This window comes from Grammomys surdaster, unplaced genomic scaffold, assembly GCF_004785775.1.
Source record: "Grammomys surdaster isolate TR1022 unplaced genomic scaffold, NIH_TR_1.0 279, whole genome shotgun sequence".
Lineage (NCBI taxonomy): Eukaryota > Metazoa > Chordata > Mammalia > Rodentia > Muridae > Grammomys > Grammomys surdaster.
In genome coordinates this window covers 4,339,548-4,364,111 of record NW_021604720.1, presented here as the reverse complement: position 1 = coordinate 4,364,111, position 24,564 = coordinate 4,339,548, and the positions used below count along the sequence as shown (strand labels likewise).

At 35.0% G+C, this 24,564-nt stretch overlaps 1 long non-coding RNA gene across 1 annotated transcript; it reads left to right on the top strand.

Moving 5' to 3' along the window:
• Nucleotides 1–10,374: 10,374 nt before the first annotated feature.
• On the top strand, nt 10,375–23,931 carry LOC114629253. The gene is made up of 3 exons (XR_003712625.1): nt 10,375–10,511; nt 11,425–11,529; nt 23,631–23,931. It is a non-coding gene; the product is annotated as an uncharacterized LOC114629253 (long non-coding RNA).
• Nucleotides 23,932–24,564: the final 633 nt, after the last annotated feature.

Genomic DNA, 24,564 nt, shown 5'->3' with positions numbered 1-24,564 from the left:
ATGGGTCACAGCTATAATCATTAGCCATCTCTTGTGGCTGGTAACACTAAAATGTACTCCATGGGAAAACAAAGAAGAAAGAAATACATAGCAGTTCTGGGCAATGACCCCATTATGTACTCCTGGCTTTTTTTCCCAGAAATATTTGGAACTCTTGCATCTCCCAGTGGGGAATATAAGAAAAATCCTGTAAGGTGTATGTGATACCCTCAAGGCATTTTTCCCACGGTTAGAATGTCCTGCTCCATGGTGTGACTCAATCCACCACCATGTCCTTAAAATGGGGCTGGTTGGCACATGCTTCATCTTATTTTCAGGAACACAATTTTAACAGAAATATCATTCCATTTGCATTCTTCTTACTAATTAGTTTGGACTTGTATCTGTTTCCCCTTTCAATTAATCAGAAATGGGTTATGTTATTCATATATTCTAAATTATATTAAGTATACTTCTTAAAATAAACCACAATTATCCTTAAGTTTTGCCATCTGTAAAATTTAAGGAATTCAAAAATTTGAGGAATGTGAGTGGTCTTTAGTGAACAATCATTAGATTATTCCTCATTTTTATATTTGAGACTTTATTAGCAAAACCTTTGGTATCCACATATCTATCTTATTCTGGTCATAGCCACATAATGAATCCTAAGAAGTTAAGAACTTTGGTTGTCATGTATCCATGGAAGCTGGGGCATGGCCTGGATTAAGATTGAAAATGTTTGTTCTTGCGTTCTATTGGTATACTTCGTAGAGAGGATGGGTCAAATCCTCACAGCCAGGGTTGATGCATCTACTCTTCCGATTGGCAATCTTGTATATCACAATAATATACCTTTATGTTTTATAGATAGATAGGATGACTACGTGCATTTTATCATGCATACTAAAGTATACCTTAAATTCATGAAGAGGATATTCATTTAATAAAAGCAAAGGGATTACAAAAGTAAAATGAAATTTCAAATAAAATAGGTGTCACAAAATACTAGAATTTATTAAATATCATTGATACCTCTCTATCTCTGTGTGCTATTCCATGTTATACTTCTTAATTGTTTCTCAGATCCTCACTATATAACAAGATCCGAAAAGAAGAACTTGTTTTCTGTTCGAGGCATATTAAGTTTCAGATCACATTCATATGGACAGAGAGATGTGGACAGGGACAAAGAGATATGAGAGTGAAAATCAAGAAACAAGGCAGGAGAATAAATGAACTTTAGAACTTTCAGGATGTTGATAAGACCTGAAGCCAAGATACTGTGAAGTTAGAAAGGAATAGGAAAGAAGAATCCCAAGAGCTATACTGTAGTCTCATTTTAAGAGACATAGATGATGAGAAGGAGCAATCAGGGAACTGAAATATTAATGGTAAGTGTGATAAGATATGGAAGAGGAAATGCTTGGGAGAAATGCCCTGGAAGCCAAGTATGAAATTAGATTACAAGAAGTGATCATCAGATATGTCAAGGGCTTTGATAGATCTAGTAGGAGGTAAGGACTGATGACTGACCACAGCATAAAAATATAGAATTTATAGATAGTCTTCATAAAGATGTATTAACAAATATCTCTTTGGGGTATAGGGATAGAGAAATAGTTATTCATGTATTTAACCCTTCCTGAGAGACATTACTGGATAAAAGTAAACCTCGATGGTGTCAGTTTTCTCTTCTTCTAAAACACTAATAATTATTGCTTAGAAAAGAGACACAACTTGTTGCATAACCTATAGTGAACAAGCAGGGAAATGATGGGTAGATGTAGCATGTGTTTCTGGAAAAGGTTCAAGAAATGTGACATAGTATGAAGGTTTTCCTTACACAAATATTATCATTGTGTGAGGTGACTCAATCTAACTTAGAAGACACACCATTTGTGGAATGAAAGATATGGAGAGACACCCTACCCACACTTGTGCCCCTTTATTGATCATTATCTCAAAATTATTGGGCAATTTTAACATAACCACATAGGTCAAATCAATTTGACAATTTAGACCTTCATTTTCAGCTCTGAGAAGGATCACAAGACAAATTAGAGTGTAAGACATTTAAAAAAATTGTTTTAGTGTAAATTTGAGAAGAAAAATGGGACACAGTTATAAACAAACCTTTCAGGTAAGATGGTTTATGTTTAGTTTTTTAATTAAAATATCCTTTGAGATACATAAAAAAGTAATATCAAGTGAAATAAGTTATTTGAAAAATCATAACTTTATACATTTCTCCTAAATGGTGGAATAGAATATCTATAAAAGTATTATTACTTGTAATAACACCCGTGCAAAACTATTTGTGTGCTCTCTAATGGCTGAGTAATTTCCTGTGTTTTTGTATTGTATATATAATATATTTGTACATATTACAACACAAAAAGAAAACAAAGCAAATCTACCTAGAAATCAGGGTACTAGTTACCCAGGATGGGATGGTAGGTAGAAGCAGCATGTGACATGGCACTGCTTATAACCAACTGTTTCTGGATATTGGTTTCATTGATAAGTTTGATCTTTGAGCATTTCTTAACTCACACATTTATCTATCACGAACTTTCTGTGAATCAACATTTTTTTCAGATGTAGCAGAATATGAAATGGAATGGAATTTTTTAGTTTTCTCTAACTACCTCATTACTTATAGTGAATTATTTAGTTAGTTATATTCAGTCTTAAGAGTTGTCCAAACATATTCTTTCAAATAATAAAGATATTTTAATGACTTAAGCTTGAAATGAATTCCTGAATATTCGTTTGAATCTCCAACGAAGACTGCAGAATAGTGCATATCCATTCCAACTCAAGTTTATTCCACGTATCTGGAGATTCTCCCATGCCTAGGGTCTTCAGTATCTGTCCTCTGTCCTCTAAATGTGGATGACAAACCAAAGAAAGAATACAGAATTTCACTAGATATTTAGAATCTAACTTGAAGATTAAACATGTCATTAAATCTACAGTTTAGTTTATATAAAATTGAGTCATATGATAAGTTTCTGTGGAAAATATGGAAGTGAATGGCAGTGAGAAAATACAATGACTCATTTTTAGTAAGAAAGCAATAATAAAATTCCTAGGATCCATTGTTTATTGAGATTAATAAGCTTGTCATCACAACCCAAGTAAGACAAATTCAACTATCTCAGGCAATCTTAAAATAAAAATACATGAATCACTTCAGAACTTTACAAAATTTTCAACACTGAAAGCAAAATCTCTTAAGACCCAGAACTTGTTCTTGAGACTTTATATCCTTTAAAGTTGCCAGTATTATCTGTAAATATAAGCATCCAAGTTATACTCATTAAAATGTCATTATAAAAATGTGAGATACAGTTTTCTGTGCTTTATCTTAGAAAGAAAGCTAGTTCCTTTTTCCTAGTTTGTTCATTATGTATCTCCTCTTCTTTATTATAACATAATCCATAAATTCCATGGATAAAAATATACTGAGAATAAATGAGGCAGAATACAATTAGAGTAACTGAAGCAGGAAGTATTTAGGGATTTTATACACAGATCAGAAAAAGAAGAGAAAGCAGGATAAAGTAGTTGGGACAAAATAAGTATACTGGACTTAATTTTAAAAATAAAAGGATTGAAGGAGGATATATTTTTCAGAAAAAAAAAAGCTCAAGAAGTAAAGAAAATCACTCTAAAGGAAAGACATGCTTAACAGAAAATAAAACAGTAGTATTCTAAATACATAAAGAAGCGGGAAGCTATAAAGCTATGAAGATGTAGTCAAGTCAATGAACACCAGGAAAAAGTTACTAGTTTTAATAAAGTCATTGTTCCAGCTCAGGGTGAGGCCCCAAGGCCTGACACTATTACTGATGCTATGGTGTGTTTACAAGCAGGGGCCTATCATGACTTCCCTCCTAAAGGTCCAACAAACAGCTGAAAGAATCAGATTCAGATATTTATACCCAATTAATGGTGACCCCCCACCCTGAGGGCTGAATTAGGGAAAAGCTGAAAAAAGCTGAGCACAGCCACCCCATAGGAGACTAGCAGTCTGGACTAACCTGACCTCCAGGGTCTCTCAGACAATGAACTACCAACCATGTAGCATACACCAGCTGATATGAGGTCCCCTTATACAGCAGAGGATTGCCTGGTCTCCATTCAGTGAGAAAAGATGCATCTAACCCTCCAGAGAGTTGGGACCTCAGGGAATAGGGAGGTCTGGCAATGTGTGTGTGTGTGTGTGTGTGTGTGTGTGTGTGTGTGTGTGTGCATGTGTGTGTCAGGGGCATCCTCTTGGAAATGGGGAGAGCAAGGTGATGTGGGATGTTGAACAGTGAACATTAGGAGGGTGGATCTGAATGGGGATAAAGTCTGTACTGTAAAAAAAAAATAGATAAATAAATAAATAAATAAATAAATAAATAATACAAGAAAAGAAAAAGAAATCTTGTCCCGACTTCTTTTGATGATGTACAGTGAATGAAAGTCTAAGCCAAATAAACTCTTTTACCATGCACTCTTTTTGAATTTAAAGTTGAGGTACTGAATTTTGAATTTAAAGAAGCATGAACATTGGAGACAAAAGTCTATTGAATGAATTACCATACCCTGGTATCATAGTCCAGAAAAAAAATACAAACAAACAACAATAACAACAACAAAAAAGAAAAACCTAAACAAAACAAAACAAAAAGTATCCACCAATCCAAGACAATGGTTCTAAAGACTTGGTATATGTAGAAAACAGAAAGAGGGCATTTGTATGTGTGTTTGTGTGTCAAAAGGCACATTAAAGTTCCCTTTAAAGTAGAACTTTCTCTTCTCTCAAAATTTGTGCTGAAATTTAGTCCATCTTACTATATTCACAGGGACCACACTCATTTTTGTCTTAGTTAAGAAAGATTTTCTAGAAGTCAGATTTCTGGGAGAGAATTAGCTGAAATAAAGAAAAGACTTGAGAGCAATGACCAGATGGGACACTGACTGAGGAAGACCTCACTCTTATTTGTGGCACCCATTACAAGCCCTTGTTCCATGTTACATTTTTTCAGAACTCTGTATATGGGCTTTGATCTTTCTTTAGACCCACTACAAATGTTCTTCAGGTAAACTCATTCGAAGCATAATAGTTGATTTGGAGTATATCTTACACACCTTCCAACACTTTACTATCTCAAGGTGTTTTATATCTGACCATAATTCTAAATGCTACTGTAAGTAAATATAGGTTATCTCTTTGGTTCTTAATTAGAAAAATTAAGCCTAATGGATAACAATGCTCTTGTAAAGTTCACAACTTTGTGAATTGTACCAATAATTTACCTGCCAAACCTCGTTACACCATTATATGGCTGAGATTACAATAGAACTTCTTTCACATACTATAATCATCTTTACTAAATTGTCCTTCTATAAAACCCACAAATTCATACATACGTGTGTACATGCATGTTCCATTCATTCTCACCTGTGTATTAAGAGACCACTTCTACCTGGAATTACAAATTATAAAGAAACAGTGTAACAAAGAAGATAGTTGGAGGAGTGATTAGAAATATTTAGTATACAAAGTATTATTTTAATAGCAATCTTAATTAATATAAGACACATAGTTCACTGACAACTATCTCTAGCTGGGAAAGCATTAACAATTTGAGCTGTCCTGGATTAGTAACAATAATACATAGCCATTACATTGATTCTGGAGCAGTAAATACCGTCAACAGCTGGGGTGTCCCAAATGTGTTAGACGATATTTAGTTTTTCATGTTCATCCTTATTTGAAGTCAGTACTCATCACCTTAGCTAAAAATAAACACTAAACTTCACATATTGCCATTTGATTTCAACTAAGTATGACTTTTTGTGACAGAAAGAATGTATTCCGTTTCCTGGTGTGCTGAGCCTATTAACCTACCTAATAGTGAATCAATAAATATTCGATGAGTCTTTTTACATTTCAAAACATTATCCTATGTGTCAGATTATGGGAAAAATGTAAGCTGCATATATATATATATATGTATATATATATACATATATATATGCATACACATATATACATATATGTATATATGTGTATACATATATGTGCAAATATAAAACATTGATATGCATCCAATTATTCTTATAGATTTATATGTTTACATACCATTTTGGATTAAAGACATGAACATTATCACGATCATAACCTTAATTAATTAGTTTCACTTTGTCACCGAATATTGTTTCTTTTATACTACTTTCATCTCTATATAATTTGGGTTATCTCAATTTTCAGAAATGATTGCAGTAGTGCAGAGAATATATGGTGCAAATCATTAATCTACTACCTTATTTATTTATTTTCAATTCATTTGTAATTGTTTCTTGTTATATTTAATGCGTGTACTGGTATATATGAGTGTGCACAAGTGTCTCCAATTGTGCATTCACCTATGAGGACATATTAATGGAAGCCAGAGGTCAAGCCCAACAACTATTACTCAAGAGATGATTTCCTTATTTTTTGAGGAAATGTCTCAGTGTGGAATCTGTGGCTTATTGATAAAGTTATTCGGGCCAGCTATTCCCAGAGATAGCTGTCTTCATCTAGTCAGAGTTGAGATTACAGCAGGAGCCACAATGTATTATTTTTTTATATACTTTCTGGGGATCAGACTCAGCTCCTTATATTTGTAAAGACCACCCTTTCATCAGCTGAACTGTCTCCTAAGCTTTAACTCCTTCTCATCTTGTAAATCCTCAGAATTTTTAGTCCTTTGCCTGTCTAGTTGATTTTGCTGTAAACCTACTCTTAGAGCGAAGAATACAGAATTCCTGACAAGAGATTCAGTGAAACTTCAGTTTATTCTGATTTGAGAAATGTAATTATTTCTCTCTTGGAAATTTGCATATTGTACCCATAATGCAATGTACCATATTGCTCTTTAAAATTGTCTTGACCTATAGATGTGCCATTTTTTTACCTCAGAGCTACTTGCACATACAGTTTGGGCAGAGTGAGAAAGTTATGAGATTATTGCTTTAGCCATGTCTAACTGAAGGCAAAAATGTTAAGGGAGGATGGGAGGCATATCTCACTGTTCTCATCTGCGTCTTCATTTTTTTTTCTTACTTGAAATCTGTCACTGATGTAATGGCATTGATACAATCTCTGGGCTGCTTGTATACCATGACTTATACATTTTAAAATTCAAACTCACTTCCCTTTTTGTATGTATCTCATATTTCTAAAATCAGTGGACTGGTAAACAGGGAGATGTGTACCATGAAATGATCAACTAGTCCTTTCCTCATAAATGTCTCCAAAGACGGAACAAAGAAAGAAAACCAAAACCAATTGAATAAGCAAGAAAAACAAAAATCGACTGCTGTGACATTACTACAGCAAGCTCACTGCGTATTTATAAACAGCACATTACACATTGTGGTGTGCTTAGAATGAGAAAATCACTTTAAGTGGGTTTTGATTAATGAGACACTCTAGAGGTTAATTGAACTAAAATTTGACCTGGCTTTTCTTCTAAAGGGTAATTATAAAGTTTGTATAACTTAATCTATTGCTTTAGAAAACATTACCACTTCAGAACTTCTGTTCTGTCACTATTGTTTCTACATGGTATTTTATTTTTCTTATGTTGTATGCTGTGATGGGAAAATTTCATACAAAATCAACAACCTAGACTCAAGGCATAAGGGAAAAATTAAAATGAATAAAAGAGCTTTGCTCTGATAGGCAGATCTCTAAAAGTAGTGAATTGTACATCAATACCTATGTAATTTGTTAGCCTGGGAGCCAAACATATCTGACACTTTATAAATGAAGTAGCCCACTTATTTTGAGAAATATAGAACTTGCACGTTCACTGAATACATTTCAGTGAGAGAAGAAATATTTTATACTCTAACCACATTAAATTAAACTATTATTATTTTGGGATAGGTGAATATAATATAGGTGAATATTACTCTTGTTTAGAGTTCTTTACTTTCTTTAATAAACGCAAGAAGTCTCTCATTTCATTCTGCCTTCTGCCTTTAAAGCAGGATATCACTACTTCTCATTGTGCTGCAAAAATATTGTGATAGATTATTGTAGGCAAAATAAACCTACAAATATTTTTGTTGAATTTTTGAATACATTCTTTTTCCTAGTATACTTTGATTTGCCTATGGGTGTTGTCATATTCCATTTGTCTTTATAGTCTAGTTCATAGATATCTCATAGCTCATTACAATATCTTACTATGTGAAAGATCATTGTAAGTCCTCTACTATGTAAATCCTTGTAAATCCTCTTACTATGTGAAAGATCCATGTAAAATGCAGTTACATGCACGATTCCATTATAGACAACAAAAGCTTCTTTTTAAAAAGATTTTTATTTATTTATTTTGTGTATATGAGCACACTGTTGCTGAAACACCAGAAGATAGCATCAGATTCAATTATAGATGGTTGTGAGCCACCATGTGGTCACTGAGAATTGAACTCATGACCTCTAGAAGAGCAGCCAGTGCTCTTAACTGCTGAGCCATCACTCCAGCCCCCAAAGCTTCCTAAAACACATAAAATTACTGCTATTATTTACAATGTGTAATATGAGGTTATCCATGTAAAGAAACAGCAGAGGCCTAGCAAGCTCTTACTAAATTTGTGAAACAACCATGAGATATTTTAACAACTTCTTAGTCTTCAGTGGAAATAACTGTATTACATCAAATTCATTACATGTTTTTCTCTAACTTCCCCACCCACTAAATATACAAAGAGAGTTTGGAACCATGTGTGTCTTTCTAATCTATTGATGTTGTGTAGTATTGTTAATAGTGTGTGATAATATGCAGTAGGTCTGGATTTCTCTCATTCTCAGTTTCACTGTGATAATGGTAGAAGCTGCCGACATGTTGGTGATGCTCTTGGGGTCTGCAACCTCTATCAGTTTGACACCCTGATGGTCTATCATGTATAGATCCAAATCCATCTTTCAAAATCTGTTTGATATTCAAGGTAAGAAAATAATAAGATTTTGGAATTAATACGTTATTTCTGCAAACCCATCTTTCTCTAATAATACTATATTTTCTATACAAGAAGAATGACAGTTTGCATTGATTTGAGTGTGTGTTATATTAACATACACATCATCTACATTTGTCAGTGAAAATAACACAAAAACATTTATTTAAAGACCTTATGAGTTCTAAGTAGAAGAAAAACATTTTTAAAACCCAGAAGTAAAATATTGCCAATATTTCCTTTTAGAGACTATTTGGAAAAGACATTCTTTCCTTTTGATCTAATATTGCTAGTTTTAACTTAGTGGAAAGAAAAGGTAAAAGGATATCCTAGACCTTATTCTGCTTATGTTAATTAAATTGACTTTCCCCTCTCTAGCTATAACCTAACAGTCTGTCAAGGATATGGGAAAGACAATTTCAAATGCTGATGAGTAAGTACCAAGGGTTGAATGGGAAGATGCTTTTCAAAGCAGACAAAGATGAGCTTCCTTAATTTTGTTCAGTCTAACACAATGCCGAAGAAAGTGTGATGAAAACCTAGCTTTCTAAGAGGTATGTGTGTGTGCATGTGTGTGTGTGTGTGTGTGTGTGTATGTGCGTATGTGTGTGTTTGTATGTGAAAAAGCAATAAAAAACTAGAGTATCATAACATTCACCTATGCAGACAGGTACTCTAGTAAAATCACACCACTAACACTCCCTGTAGGCTTTGGGGCTGGCAGGCAGGAAGCACAGCTGTTTAAATGGCTCAAGGCAAGTCATTAAAATCCCAGACTCAATTTCTTGCAATTTAGTAAAATTTAAGGATTTAAAAGAAATAATATATGAAATCTTTTCTAGTTATACTATTCTAAAAAAAAATCTCTGAATTTTCACACAGATTAAAAATGTCATAAACCTGGAGACATTATCTAGACCTATTAACATTTAGTGCCTTTAGTGTGAAAATAAGGTTAAATGTATCAAATATGGTTAAATTAAGGTGTAAATTAAGTCAGGGAATGTAAAACAATTATGAGAATTCTGCATGCCATGTTAACAAGCACACAAGGTCTTGCAAATAAACAATATACATTCTCAAGATTATTTATGTCCTCGAAGAAAATCTACTATAGTGTTCTCTTAAACATTATCAAATTAGAATTAAGTTAAAGTAATACTTGTTCAATGTAGTTGTCAGTCACATTCTTATAGATTTGTTGCATAATTCTTCATTGTTATCTCCCTATAGTGGAATTTGGTTTCATATTGTCTTCAGAGTGAACTTGGCTTGAATATTAGCATGATTATTACTATACTGATATACTTGTGCACTTACCTTAGTGTTGTCTGTAATTGTTGCAATGGTTTACTAATAAACTCACCTTTTCCTTTTGCCAAGGATTAGCTATTTGGGCTCTCTACTGTGTTCATGAAACTGGTCACTCAGTCTAGAAAATCATGTGACACTGATGACTGCAAACATGTCCAAAGTTGGAATAGGTTCACTCCCTGAAAGATATATTATCAGGAAGTATGGTATATTTGATAATTATGACAATTATGAAAATTATGACAATGATAAAATGTGGGCACTGATAAAACCTAAGCAACAAGGTGAAAACTTTGTAAAAAAAATTTTGGTCTTTTCCAAATTTAAAAAGATTCAGTAGAGAATAATTTGGTCTGGCATTAAATAGAATTAAGATACATAATGATGATAGCAATGGAATCAGACAAGAAAACTCTTCAGAAAAGAGAACTGTTATGGAAAAAGTCTGTCTCAGTTCTTCTAGCAACTAAGCTTTCTCTCTGCTTCACTGTAATGTCAATGACTTTCTTCTTATGAAACTTGTTTATTTTCTTTTACAACAAAGGCTTTTTTTTTCAAATGTTTTCCAGTGGGCCCTATATTTGTAAGTGCTTGTTATATTTAAAAAATATTCATAATTTCAAAAATTATCCTTTCCTCCTTTATCTTAAAAAGAGAAAACATTTAGGTGAAGATTCAAGAAAATGCATATTTGAAAATAAATACAAGTTACACAGATGCAGACACACAGAATCATATCCTGTGTGTGTGGGGGTGTCTTTGTGTTTGTGTGTGTGTGTGTATTATATATTGTATGAATTCTTGAGTTTTAGGTTTTGATTTCTATATTTTATCTAATTAACCAGCCATCAAGTCAACAGTATCTCACTCTACTTCTTTAGACAATTTCAAAACATTTCTCCAGTGAAAGGAACAGAATAGTGCTCTGTTGACTGGGTCAGTCAGTGACCTTTGTTTTGATCTTACAATATTAACAATACAGCAAAGCAGAAAAAACTTTAGTATAAGAATTTTTTTGATTAAAAGAGGTGACCAACTGACAATGTCACTTCTTTCCCACAACCTTGCCATCTATGGGTACTATTTGCTCTGGCTGAGGCCTGCCTATCTTTTTCACAGTGACACCAGTATTTGACACATCCAGGGGAGAGGAATCTATCATCTGAGCCAAGATGTTAATTATAAAGAACATGAAAGGATGTTAAAATTGGCTTGAGAACAAAAGTAAGTGTCTGTTCTTTTAAAAATAAGTTCTAGCATTTGATCTTAATCTTCTATGGTGATTATGAGAACACTGAAAAATAACACTACATAAATGATTAGTAAATATGCTTAAGAAGGTTTTGGCCAAAAATAATAACATTGTGTAAAGTCAAGAAATCATACCCCCCCATCTTCTTAACCCTTGATTTACCAAGTATTTCCATGATTTAATTATCTGTAACATTGACAGTAATAATTATCTTTTAAGATTTTGCTCCTTTTTTTAGAGTAGCATTAGTCTGATTTTAATCATACAAATATGAAATTTAGCATCCAAGAGATTGCCACTTGCTAACTTCATATTATTTGTTGTTTTGCATTTGATTGTGGTATAGTACCTATTAAATCCAAGACCTTGAACTTGCTAGATAAGCACCTTTCAGCATTTCCTAGAATTTCTTCTTTCTCACGGTTTTCAGAATGTAGCTCCTCTTCTCAACATCCTGTGATGGGGAAAGTTCAGTGGATTGCATTAATCTTTCACAATTTAACAAACTGACTTCCACTTGAGCATATATTGTGAGTCCTCCTCTTTAACAATCAGAAGTTGGTTTAGCTTTCATATTTCATTCTCCCATGTCAATACTTTTTATCAGTCATGGTGAACATTCAAGTCAAGAAAACTCTTCTCTGCTGTGGAAGAAGATCCAGTACTGGCTCCCTGCATTGTCAAACACATCCTATAGGCTGTTAAATCACTATACTGCTTATGACAGTGATAATACAAGTACAGGATTCAATCTCAAAAGTGCTTAGAATGTACTTTTCCCTAACAGCTTATGTAAAGTTTAACTCTTATGAGGAATCTGAAATCCTAATCCTCCAGGTGTAGAGGTAAGGGTAGAAATAGTAGCCCAAAGGAAACAGCAAATTTTGGATTTAGCTAGATGCTCTGAGCCTTCTGTACTCTCAGATGCCCCAGAGAAACTGTCCCTTTTTGTTCAGATTCCCTAAACATTATTCTTGGGTAAATCTTGGCAGTTTTCCAGTTCATGAATATTCCCCTCCAGCAAGGAATTCTGATGCATTCCTGGATACCTAGCTCTCTGTTTTGGCAAAAGCCCCAGAATCAGTAGATATGTATTCAGGAAATCAAGTTCTCAATCTGGGAAGGCCAATCCCAGATGAACTGCAAAGTCACTTTTCAGTCCTGCTGGGTTGTTCCAATGTAAGCAGCGACGGAAAGCACGCACATCCGCAACGCTGCTATTAAGATAAGTTGGACTCGTTTAGCAGCTGCAGTACACCTAGGAAGCTGACTCAAATGAGCAGAACACGAGATGCTGGGAAACAAGTGTTCACACCTGCTCACAGCTGTGTGGGTTTGCTGCACCAGGTGTGCTATGTAAACTCAACACAGAGCCACATTTATCACATATTAAAAGATATCAAAATGCATTGTGCAGACTATCCTTCTGGCAATTGTCACAAACAGAGCTGGATGCTATTTGTCAGGGGCCTCAAATAAGCAGACTCGTAAGCACAGCATACACTAGAGATGAGATGAAAAAAAAAAAAAAGGACCTTACAAAAATTTAGTACAGTGAAAAATAAAGAAAACAACCCAAGCAGGGCACTGGATGACTCCCTCAAACCATTTATGTTTTATTTCAGGAAGCTAAGAGTAACCTTTCTTAATGATAGATTTTTTTCCATCTTGTTTTTTTTTAATCAGAAACAGGGAGAATTATTTAAAATGGGATAATATAAGGAGAGATAAAGTAGTAACTAGTGATTTAAATGCTTCAAAGCCAATCAGAATCAAAACATGGCAATTTATATATTATATACTTGGTTTAATGATCAGAGATTCTGGTTTGCAGTTTAAAGGGATTGTTAGGTAATTAATTACTTTGGCTGAAAATGTTCTCAACCCTGTACAACATACTTAATACACTGAGTACACCATCAGTGTGATTGAGCCGCTTGAATCATGAAGCAGACATCATAAATTGGGGCATGGCTTGTGTGTCATCTTCTGTGTAACCTACTCAACCCCTACATTTCTGGAGAATCTTATTGAAGTCAGTTGTAAGCATCTACACTGTTAACTTCAACTGAAGTTCACTGAGACTATATCTCTTTTCTGAAGAGCACACATTGCTCTATTGAATGTTATTGCTTCTTTACTGTTTAATACATTGTTTCTAATTTCTTCCATATGATATTACTACTTCTTGCCTGTTGTTTCATGGAGAACAGAGGTTATGACTCTATTGGATATAGGTATTCACATCATTTAGTATTGGGCTAGCCTCTGGTCAAATTAAATCATGCATCTCCAGTAAAAAAATGACCTGTGTTTGGATACTTAACCCCCATGTGTGGCTCTAGGTATCCATAAGCCCAGTAGTAAGAGACAATGGGTTGAATAAAAGTTGTCTGAATTTGCCTAGCTAGCTGTCCTAGCTACTCCATGAGTCCCCATTCACTGAAATACCATGACTCAGAAAATAAGATTAAATGATTAAGAATTACATGAATTATTAAATACTTGCCTCCGTGTCTGCACTTCTAAAACCATGGACTCACAGGTGAAACAACACACTCCACACATCTGCACATTTTAAAATTTAATTAGCCAAATAGTTAATTTGGTTCTGGGAATTGAATCTAGAAAATTACTCAAGTGCTTTGTCAACAAAATACATATAGCTTCATGGACTTCCTTTTAACACATCTTGATATTCACAGAATATGATGAAGTAAAAGAGGATTTTTACCCTTTGGGATTTACAAATATGTTTTACCATCTCCATTGTGTTTCTCTGAATGTTTTTATCTATATTTGTGGGTGAATCTATGTGACTGTATATTACCTCTTCTTTGTCTCTTTTGTTTTTGAAGCATTGCTCCTGGAAACCAAACTCAGTGTTTTTTGGAAGAACAACAAGCACTCTTGCCAATAAGAAGTCTCTTCAGCTGCAACTAGGCAGCTCATCAAAAGAGAATTGTGTAACTAATACGTATGACAATAGGCTCCAATATCTAAGAGCATCTATGGGAATAATTTTGGTACCAAGCCAACAAGATGTAACAAATGCCTTGCATGGTTTTACTTGATGGCATATCTGTTTGGGGTCACTGTCACACTTATTATTTGGTGACTCTACTTAAATTCCTTCTATATATGTATATATTTGGGGAAGCATATACACTAATATTCTGTAGTAAGATGTAGTCATTAAGGTATATGTCCAATTGTGATAAAGCTGGATCTTAAAGAATATCAATTTTCTCAGCCATTTATATTTCATCTTTTTCAAACTCTCTGTTTAGCATTATGTTCCATTTTCGATTTGGGTTATTTATATTATGTTTACATTTTTTTAGTTCTTTATATATTGTATATAGTAACTCTCTATCACATGTCTAATTGATGAAGATTTTTCTATTTTGTAGGCTGCAAATGTATTTAAATAATAACACTTTAAGGCTTGTGTTGCTGAAGATATCATTGGTTTATGTGTTTGAATGTGGAAAAAATGAGCTAGTGCACGACTAGAATCTTTTATTTCTACTGAGTAGCATTCATGGTGCTGGAAGATAGCATGAAAGCTACCAGAGGAGAAAAATAGTAATGATTATAATCTAGCTAAAAACTCAGTGACATATGTTAGAAAATTGACTGCACAGTATGGTGTTGCAGTAGTGACATAGATAACCACCAATTTCTTTCAATGAAATTTATGGTCCACCCTATGAAATTGGACCAATACCTAACATAGCTAAGGGGCTACGTGCATGAGACTTGATAGATCATGAGCCTAAAAAGGACAGATACCTAAAGACATATTGTTATACCCATGTAATAAGTAAATTCCAATAAGAAGTATCAGAAAAGCATCTTGTAGTTGATGGTAATAGACATAGTAACCCACACTTGACAATGCCCAGTTAGTAAGAACTTGGAAGGACTTAGCCCTAAATAGGATGCTTTTATTGAAACTCTTTTCTAAAGGCTCAGTGCTCTATGAGGAAGAGGACATAAAAAGATTCTAAGAGACACAGGTGTTAAGGATCCCCAAAAAGGATTGTCTGTCAGATACATCAGGACTGATATAAAAATATGAAAATCCTAGACAATATTTCAGCACAAAGAAGAGGACTTTTTTTTTATTTATTTTTTCTCAAATCATAATTAATTGACACAGGGGTTATAAACACAGAAAGGCAGGATGTGGGGAAGGGAATGACACTGGAGTGTGGGTGTTCAGGAGGAATACAGATATCTTCAGAACTGGGTATCGGCTTGGTGAAGGTTCAGGGGACAAGTCACTATGACTCTGCCTATGACTCGCTTGTCCTTATCTAAGTTGGTATTGTCTGCCAAGGCTACCTATTTAAAAGGTCTATGACTACTCAGGCTTGTAAATTTCCATGAAAGCTGCCTGTTTACATTAGTTTATAGCCATCTGCTTCAATGTTTTTCCACTGAGACCCAAGACTTGGTGTTAGTATACATGTATGACAGGCCTATTGCTGATTTTAGGCCTATGCGTTTTTTAAATTGCACCATTCATTAAAAAAAACACACTCTATTTGAAATTGATACTTTCTGATTTAGAAAAAATAATATTAAATTCTAAAATTATGATACAGATATTTTATTCATAGTGGATACAACATTCATTCATACTTTCCCATCTATAACTTCCTATTTTTTCTTTCAAATTCTTTTACTTAAATTTCTCATGAGTGCCACATTATATTTCTCCAATTAATGAGATGAAAGTTTGTAGAATACTTTAAATTTTGTATTAAATAAATTTTAATATTATATGAAGGTTATTATTTACCTTTCTCATTGACTCTGAAATTAGAAACCATAAATTAAGTGAATTAAACATTCTAAGTCCAATGTTCTGGTTTATGTTGTTCATGTAACGATCCCAGACTCATTTCTAGCCTAACAGTGGTTTTTATCTATCATCAAGTAAAATAGTATAGCAATGTCCTGGGATGATCTCTTTCTAAGAAACATAGTTCATATAGGAGGCACTAATTTGCATGTGCTATGGACAGGAAACAATGTTAAACTCTATTTTTTCTTGAGATAATATTTGAAGCAGTAATAAACAGTGTATAGATTATGTGTAAAATAGGGTAATGGGTAGCAATTGTGGAAATAAAGAGAACTAGGCTTCCTTGATTGGGCATGTGAGTATGACCATCTATTCCCTGAAGATTGAAAATGTAACAACTCAGTAAAGCTTTGATGAGAAGGTGGTAAAACCTTATGGAAAACTTCAGGGGAAGAAAATAAAATAGGTTATTGCAATGTCACTAAAATTTACTGTACAATAACTAATACTATGTGGCACATGGTCATTGATTACCCTTCTATGAATAGGTACAATCTGGTCATGACACATATGGAAGAGAAACAAAAGAGTTAAGCTTTAAGGTATTTGAGAAAAATAAACACACTTAACTTTTTTTCTGTATGCACTTCTGTATGTATAAATATGTATTTCTCTCACACTGTAATTTCAAAATGTTGCTGGTCATTTTTTATTTTAATCTATATTGCTATTATTTGGACTTATTGCACTGTACTTTGTCATTTTAAGGTGTTGCATCACTTTGGAATGCATTGGGTAATAAACGTTCCACTCAGGAGCATGTCCTGAATGAAGATCCTGAAGCCAAATTTATATACAGAAATGGATGAAAAATGTTTCAAGAACGTCACTGAATTTTCAGAAGCATGCTCAAACAAAATCTCAAAGCCCTGTGTGTATATTTTTACCTTCTTTTTTTGCATCTTCATGATAAATTAGGGAGACAATTAGAGTTTATTTAAAAAAAAAACTAATTATCCACATTTAAAGGTGGTAATTGGTGCTCAAGTATATTGTGCACGCCTCATATGCATGCAAGTTCTCTTTCACATATGCACACACCCTTCAAACCGATTCCTGCAAAATACCTAAGCCAACTGTGTCAGAAAGGAGAAAGCCTATTAGAGATAGCCACAAATCTTTCATACATTATCTCCTTTTTTCTTTTCTACCTAACATAATTCAAGTGTGCCTTAGCCACTCACCTTTGACATAAAACTTTCAGGTGACAATTCGGTGAAGGAATTAACTTTGATAAAATAATTCTGTCTTTTCGATGTCTCAGCCTCGAGTATTTATCATCATTTAGGAAAATAGTTGAAATGTCAGCTTCAGGGTGGGGAGTTGCAGGGATTGAATAAATGTTGAATGCCTTTAGTTGGCTTTACCTATGGCTTGAACATTGAGTGGATCACAGGAAACTCTTTCCCCTTCTTCACAGTGATATTTAAAATTTATCCATTATCACTGAAACAATTCAATTAGAGCTCTTGGAGAAGCAGAATATAGTCCTACTATCTACACCTTAATAGCATCTATATATCATTGCAATCTAATTTCCATGTAAAACTGAATATAAATTGTGATGGCCCAAAAGCTAATAAAAGGAGAATTAAATAGTATGATGTTAGTTCCATTCTCATAATGCTTTCTTTCTGTACATTTTAAATGTTATTTTTTTCCACCTGATTCACACTGAGTTTAGTTGAATAGTGCTGTTTGAATCTAGTTAAATGGTTTAAGTTTTAGATAAATCATTTGAATTATAGGAAATCATTTACTAGTTGGAGGCTATTTTTTTAATGGTTAATTATTCAGCACATCTTTGTGCTAGTGTTGTGATATCAGATATGCTTTCCTTCTCCACTCCCTGATGTTTTCTCAGAGTGAAGCAGAGAACACCAGTCCTTTGAATGGTGAGTCCCTTGAATGAATTGTGTCATGATGTCAGGACCTGTTTTACTGCATCTCAAAAAAAAAAAAAAAATCCTGAACCCCTTCTTCCTCATCTTATGATCCTAACACAAAGGGTACATTTGTTACATCTCCTTCCAACTTCAGGAGTCCCTGGGCCAAAATATGACTATTCACATCATCTCTTCTCATCCAGCGTGTAAACCACTCTGTCTAAAGTATTTTCTTCCTTCAAATCATACTGTTCATCAGAAGACTGTGCTGGAAAAAGCAAGTAACAACACACAGTGGTGGTGTTCATGTGTAAAATGATTTCCAGCCAGTCTTAGATTTATTGTATGAGGGCACTTACAAACCTGGAGGACCACCATAGTTTACTGGAGAAGTGGGAAAATAAGAACCTGCATTCTCCTGAGGACCACCGTATGATCAAATTTCCCTCAATATTACTCTCTTGGAAGCCTTTAGCACCTTTCCTTTGAAGGCATGAATAACTTATTTCAAACTACTGGCCTACTCCCCCATTCTTTAAAACTACTACACTGGCCAACCAAATATTCCAGCAAACACATTTACATCACATGCCATGATGTAGTCTCATATGATAACCAGACATAATGCATTCTACATAGTCTTTATACATGTTTCAGCTCATTTCTATAATGAAAATTATGTATTACCTGGTAAGGGGAGAAACATTTCAAATGTAAATAAATAAAATGATCAATAAAAATTACAATGGTGGAAAATAAACAAAACAAACAAAACAAGCAAAGAAACAAAACCATGGTCTTTGGAAAATTCTCAGTTTCAAACATATTTACATCACTTGTCATGACATACTCTCGTGTGATAACAAGACATAATGCCTTCTACATAGTCTGTATACATGTTTCAGCTCATTCTGTAATGAAAATTATCTATTTACCTGGAGAATTTCAAGTAACACTACAACCTTCACTTCTGCTATTGTCCTCTGTCTTATCAGTATGTGAATAATTGCTTAGTCTTAATATTTACCTCATATGTTTTGTTTCTTTAAAATTATTTAAAATTTATTTAAAATTTATTTACAGTAACCCAATAAATAATCAGACTCTTCCATCTACATTGCCAAAATCCTTTACCTATGTACTTTATATTACATGTATAACATTGGAGCAATTATTTATATGTATGACTCTACTAATTCCCATGCAGAACAGTAATACTTTTTATATTTTTGTTATTATTATTATTTATTCAATCTACTACTCACTCACTGCCCCCGCCCAGTTACCCTGTCCAGCAATTCCTCTCCCATGCCCCTCCCCTTCTCCTCTGAGTGGGTGGAGGACCACTGGCTATCTCCCCACCTTGGCATATCAAATCTTCCTGAGGCTAGGTGCATCCTACCCCACTGATGTCAGACAAGGCAAAAAGTACATATCTTAAAGACAGGCAACAGCTTTAGGGATAGCACCCAATCAAGTTGCTCAGGTCCTATATGAAGACCAAACTGTGCATCTACTACACATGTGTGTGGAGGAATAGGTCCAGATCATGTATGTTCTTTGGTTGGTGGTTCAATCTCTGAGAGCTCCAAGCATCCAGGCTAGTTGATTCTGTCGGTTTTCCCATGGAGTTCCTATCTCCCTTGGGGCTGCAATCCTTCCTCTTATTCTTCCATTAGAGTCCCCAAGCTGTTGGCTTGGGTCTGTTTGACTTTAGGTCTCTGTCTGAGTCAGTTGAGGGTCAGGCCTTTCAGAGGACATCCATGCTAGACTCCTGTCTGCAATCTTATAAACAAAATATCATTAATAGTGTAAAGAGTTGGCACTTGCCTATGGAATGGGTTTGAATTTCAGCTAGTTATTGGTTGGCTGTTCCCTCAATCTATCCTTCATTCCTAATCCCTGGATTTCTTGTAGACAGATTAAATTTTGGTCCAAAAGTTTTGTGGGTGGGTTGGTGTCCCTAGGGACACCTCACTAGGGTTCCTGCCTGACTACAGGAAGAATCCTCTCCAAGCTCCATATCACCAGTGCTGTGAGTCACAGTTAAGGACACCCCTGGTGATCCTTGGGCACCTCCCATATCCAAGGTCTCTTCCATGAGATGATCCCTATCTATCCCTGCCCCAGTCAGTTGCATTCATTCTCATGGCTATAAGGACATCAACCCTGTCCCTCCCTAGACCCAAATCTGACCCCTCTTATTCCCCTTCCCATCCCATCTTTCATCTAGTTTTCTCCCTCCATCTGTCTTCTATGATCATTCCATTCCCCCTTCCAAGTGACACTCAAGCATTCTTGCTTGTGCACGCCTTCCTATCCAGCCTCCTTGGATCTGTATAGCATGGGCATCTTGTAGTTTGCAGCTAAGATCCACTTATAAATGGGTATATACCATGGATGTATTTTGGGACTGGGTTATCACACTTGATATGACATTCTCAAGATCCACCCTTTTCCTGAAAAATTCATGATGCCTTTGTTTCTCATAGCTGAATAGTATTCCATTGTGTAGATGTACAACATTTTTTAAACTCATTCTTTGGTTGAGGGGTATCAAGGTTGCTTCCAGGATCTGAGAATTACAAATAAAACTATTATGAATATAGTTGAGCAACTGTCTTTGTGGGATGGTGGAGTTTTTTGGAGTTATATGCCCACAAGTGGAGTAGTTGGGTCTTGAGGGACAACTATTCACACTTTTCTGAGAAACAGCCGTACTGGTTTCTAGAGTGGCTGCACATGGTTGAACTCCCATCAGCAATGGAGGAGTTCCCCTCTTTCTCCACATTCTCACCAGTATGTGCTATCACTTGAGTTTTTGATATTAGCCATTCTGACCTGTGTACAATAGAATCTCAGAGTTGTTTTGATTTGGATTTTGCTGATGACTAAGCACTTTGTACATGTATTTACGTGCTTCTAAGACACTTGAGACTCCTCAGTTGAGAACTTGCTGTTCAGCTTTATGCCTCATTTTATCTTTGGATTGTTGGTGTGTAACTTCTTGAGTTCTTTATAAATTTTGAATATTATCCCTGTCAGATATAAGGTTGGTGAAGATCTTTTTTTTAATTTTAATTTTATTTTTTAAATCAAATTGTAATTTTTACTTATTCACATGGGAGTTATAAACACAAAAAGGCAGGATGTGGGGAAAGGGATGACACCAAAGCATAGGTGTTCAGGGGGAGTACAGATATCTTACAGAACAGAGTATTGGCTGGGTGAAGGTTCAGAGGACAGGTCACTATGAATCTGCCTATGATTCACTTGTTCTTATCTAAGTTAATACTATCTGCCAAGGCTACCTATTTACAAGGTCTATGACTACTCAGGCTGGTAAATTTCCACAACAGCTGCCTATATACAATAACTTAGAGGCATCTGTTTCAGTGTTTTTCCACAGAGACCTAAGACTTTGTGTTAGCATGCGTGTATGTCAGGGCTACTGCTGATTTTAGGCCTATGCATTATTTTGGGCCTTCATTGTATAAGCAGGGCTGCTCCTGACATCTCCCTTCTCTAAGTATAGATGGGCTGTGACGATTCTAATCTTACGAAGGTGGGGCTAGAGGCCTGACCTCCAGTAATTGAAGGGGACCTTGTAATGGCTCTGGTCCTCCTTTCATCCAGTGAGGCATGAGGGCCATACCCATCCCGATGTCTTTTTCTTGGAGAGGGGATACTTTTCACATCAACCTCTATGCAGTCAGGCTTGTCCCTGAGGGTACCCAGAGAGATATGTTTAACTTTTATTTATATTCCCTTGCAGTGCTTAGCCTCACAGCCTAAGCAAGAATTCAGATCGCCAGTCAGAGGGGTTTCTGGGTAGCCCCTCTCTGCTTGGTCTAGGGGCAGAAGTCCCCTCTCTTAGGTTGGATGGAGATGGGTTTTGGGAACTCAATGGATAGAGTAACAACCACATCTTGAGTCTTGTCCTTCACAGCTAGCTTATAATAATGTATCTGAATAGTTCTTACTACCAAATTATCTACCTGTTGTTTCACAAAGTTAATTAGCAAAAATAACAGGAAGCAACAGTCTCCTCTCCTTAATGTCTCTTAACATCAATGGACTCAATTCCCCAATAAAAAGACATGGGCTAACAGACTGGATATGCAAACAGGACCCAGCATTTTGCTGCATATAGGAAAACCACTTCAGCAACAAAGGCAGACACTACCTTAGAGTAAAAGGTTGGAAAACAATTTTTCAAGCAAATGATCCTAAGAAACGAGCTGGAGTAGCCATTCTAATATCTAGTAAATTCGACTTTCAACTTAAAGCTATCAGAAAGGATAAGGAAGGACATTTCATATTTGTCAAAGGAAAAGTCAACCAACATGAACTCTCAATTCTGAACATCTCTGCACCAAATCCAAGAGCATCCACTTTCATAAAAGAAACCTTACTAAAGCTCAAAACACATATTGCACCTCACACAATAATAGTGGGAGACTTCAACACCCCACTGTCAGCAATGGATAGATCATGGAAACAGAAACTAAACAGGTACAGTGAAACTAACAGAAGTTGTGAAACAAATGGACTTAAAGATATCTATAGATATCTATGTTTCACCCTAAAACAAAAGAAGATCTTTTCCCAATCAGTAGACTGCTGTTTTGTCTTATCAAGTGTACCCTTTGCCGTTCAGAAACTTTGTAGTCTCATGAAATCCCATTTATCAATTATTGATCTTAGAGCCTGAGCCATTGGTGTTCTGTTCAGGAAATTGTCTCCTGTACCAACACATTCAAAAGTTCACTTTTCTTCTATGAGATTTAGTGTTCCTGGTTTTATGTTTAGGTCCTTGATTCTTTTGGACTTGAATTTTCTACAGGGTAATAAATATTGATCTATATAAGTTCTTTTACAATTAGATATCCAGTGAGACCAAAACCATTCGTTGGAGATGCTGTTTTCCATATTATATAATTTTAGCTTCTTTATCAAATTCAATTGTTTTTAGGTGTGCAGTTTATTTTGGAATCATCAATTTATTTCATTGTTCAATGTGTCTGTTTCTGTACCAATACCACTCAGTTTTTTATTACTATTTCTCTATAGTACAGCTTGAGGTCAGGGATCAAAATTCCTCCCACAGTTCTTTCATTGTTCAGGACTGTTCTGTCTATCCTGACAGACCTGTAATAAACCAAAAGATAAGATCTACTTTTATATTTCACCAAACTTTCTCACTATCATTGATGAATAGTTGGTGCTTGGTAAGTATTTATCATTAATAACAATTTAATAGAACTTTCTCTTTCGTAAAATTGAAATGAAATAAAATTTCTCTCCTCAGAGAACTATGATCATTTCACCTGTCTTATAAAGAACAATGGCCTTCATAAATGCCACTCTTAAACCAATGTGTATCATTTCATTGGAATTTCTAAGCTCTATGTCTGAAACTGCAGAGGTTACTTCTGTAGGAAGAATTGAAGAATTGCCAGGGAACTCAGGAAGTAATTCAACAAGCAGTGAAGAAATTTCCCTTTCAAGATTTTAACAAAGAACATGCTGAGGTCACCGCACAGTGACAGATTTGTGGTATTGGCTGTTCAACAGTCATCCCAGGAAATAAATATTTTATCATACAAAGAGAGATATTCAAAAAATTTTTAAAATAAGCTTGATAACAAAAGTTGTAACTATGGGAACATTTCCCTTCCAGGGGTTTGAATTAAAATATGGAATCTCAGAGGAATTTGTTTTATTATCTATAACAAAAGGCGCTGCTTAGCAAAAGAGAAATGACAGCTTGTACTTTCAGAGATATATCTCTCATGTGGGCCTGTCAGTCACCCAGCCCCTACATTAGGAAGAAAGATGGGTGATAAAATTCTGAGATAGCATGCAGATTCAGGAAATGAGACTCAGCCATCTCTATGGCCCTATTATTTTTCAGTCGTCCCCAGAAAATCTACTTTTTCTCAACTATTAGAAAAATTGGCAAACAGTGAAACAGGTTCCTGTTCCGTATGGTTTTGCAGGTAGAAATGAAAGAGTTACAGTATCCTGCAAGACATAGCTCTGAACTAATTTGCATTTCAAATAAGCGCTGAATGTTATGGGGGGAAATTATATTCCCCTTGGCATGTTTTCAAGCTAAATTTGGGAGACGAAAAAAAAATCTGAATAAATTAAGCCTACACTAAATATCTTAGAAAGAGGTTTAAGCTGAGCTTCCCCAAGTTTTGATGTTTCAAAATGACTGTTTGACATCTTGACTTTCT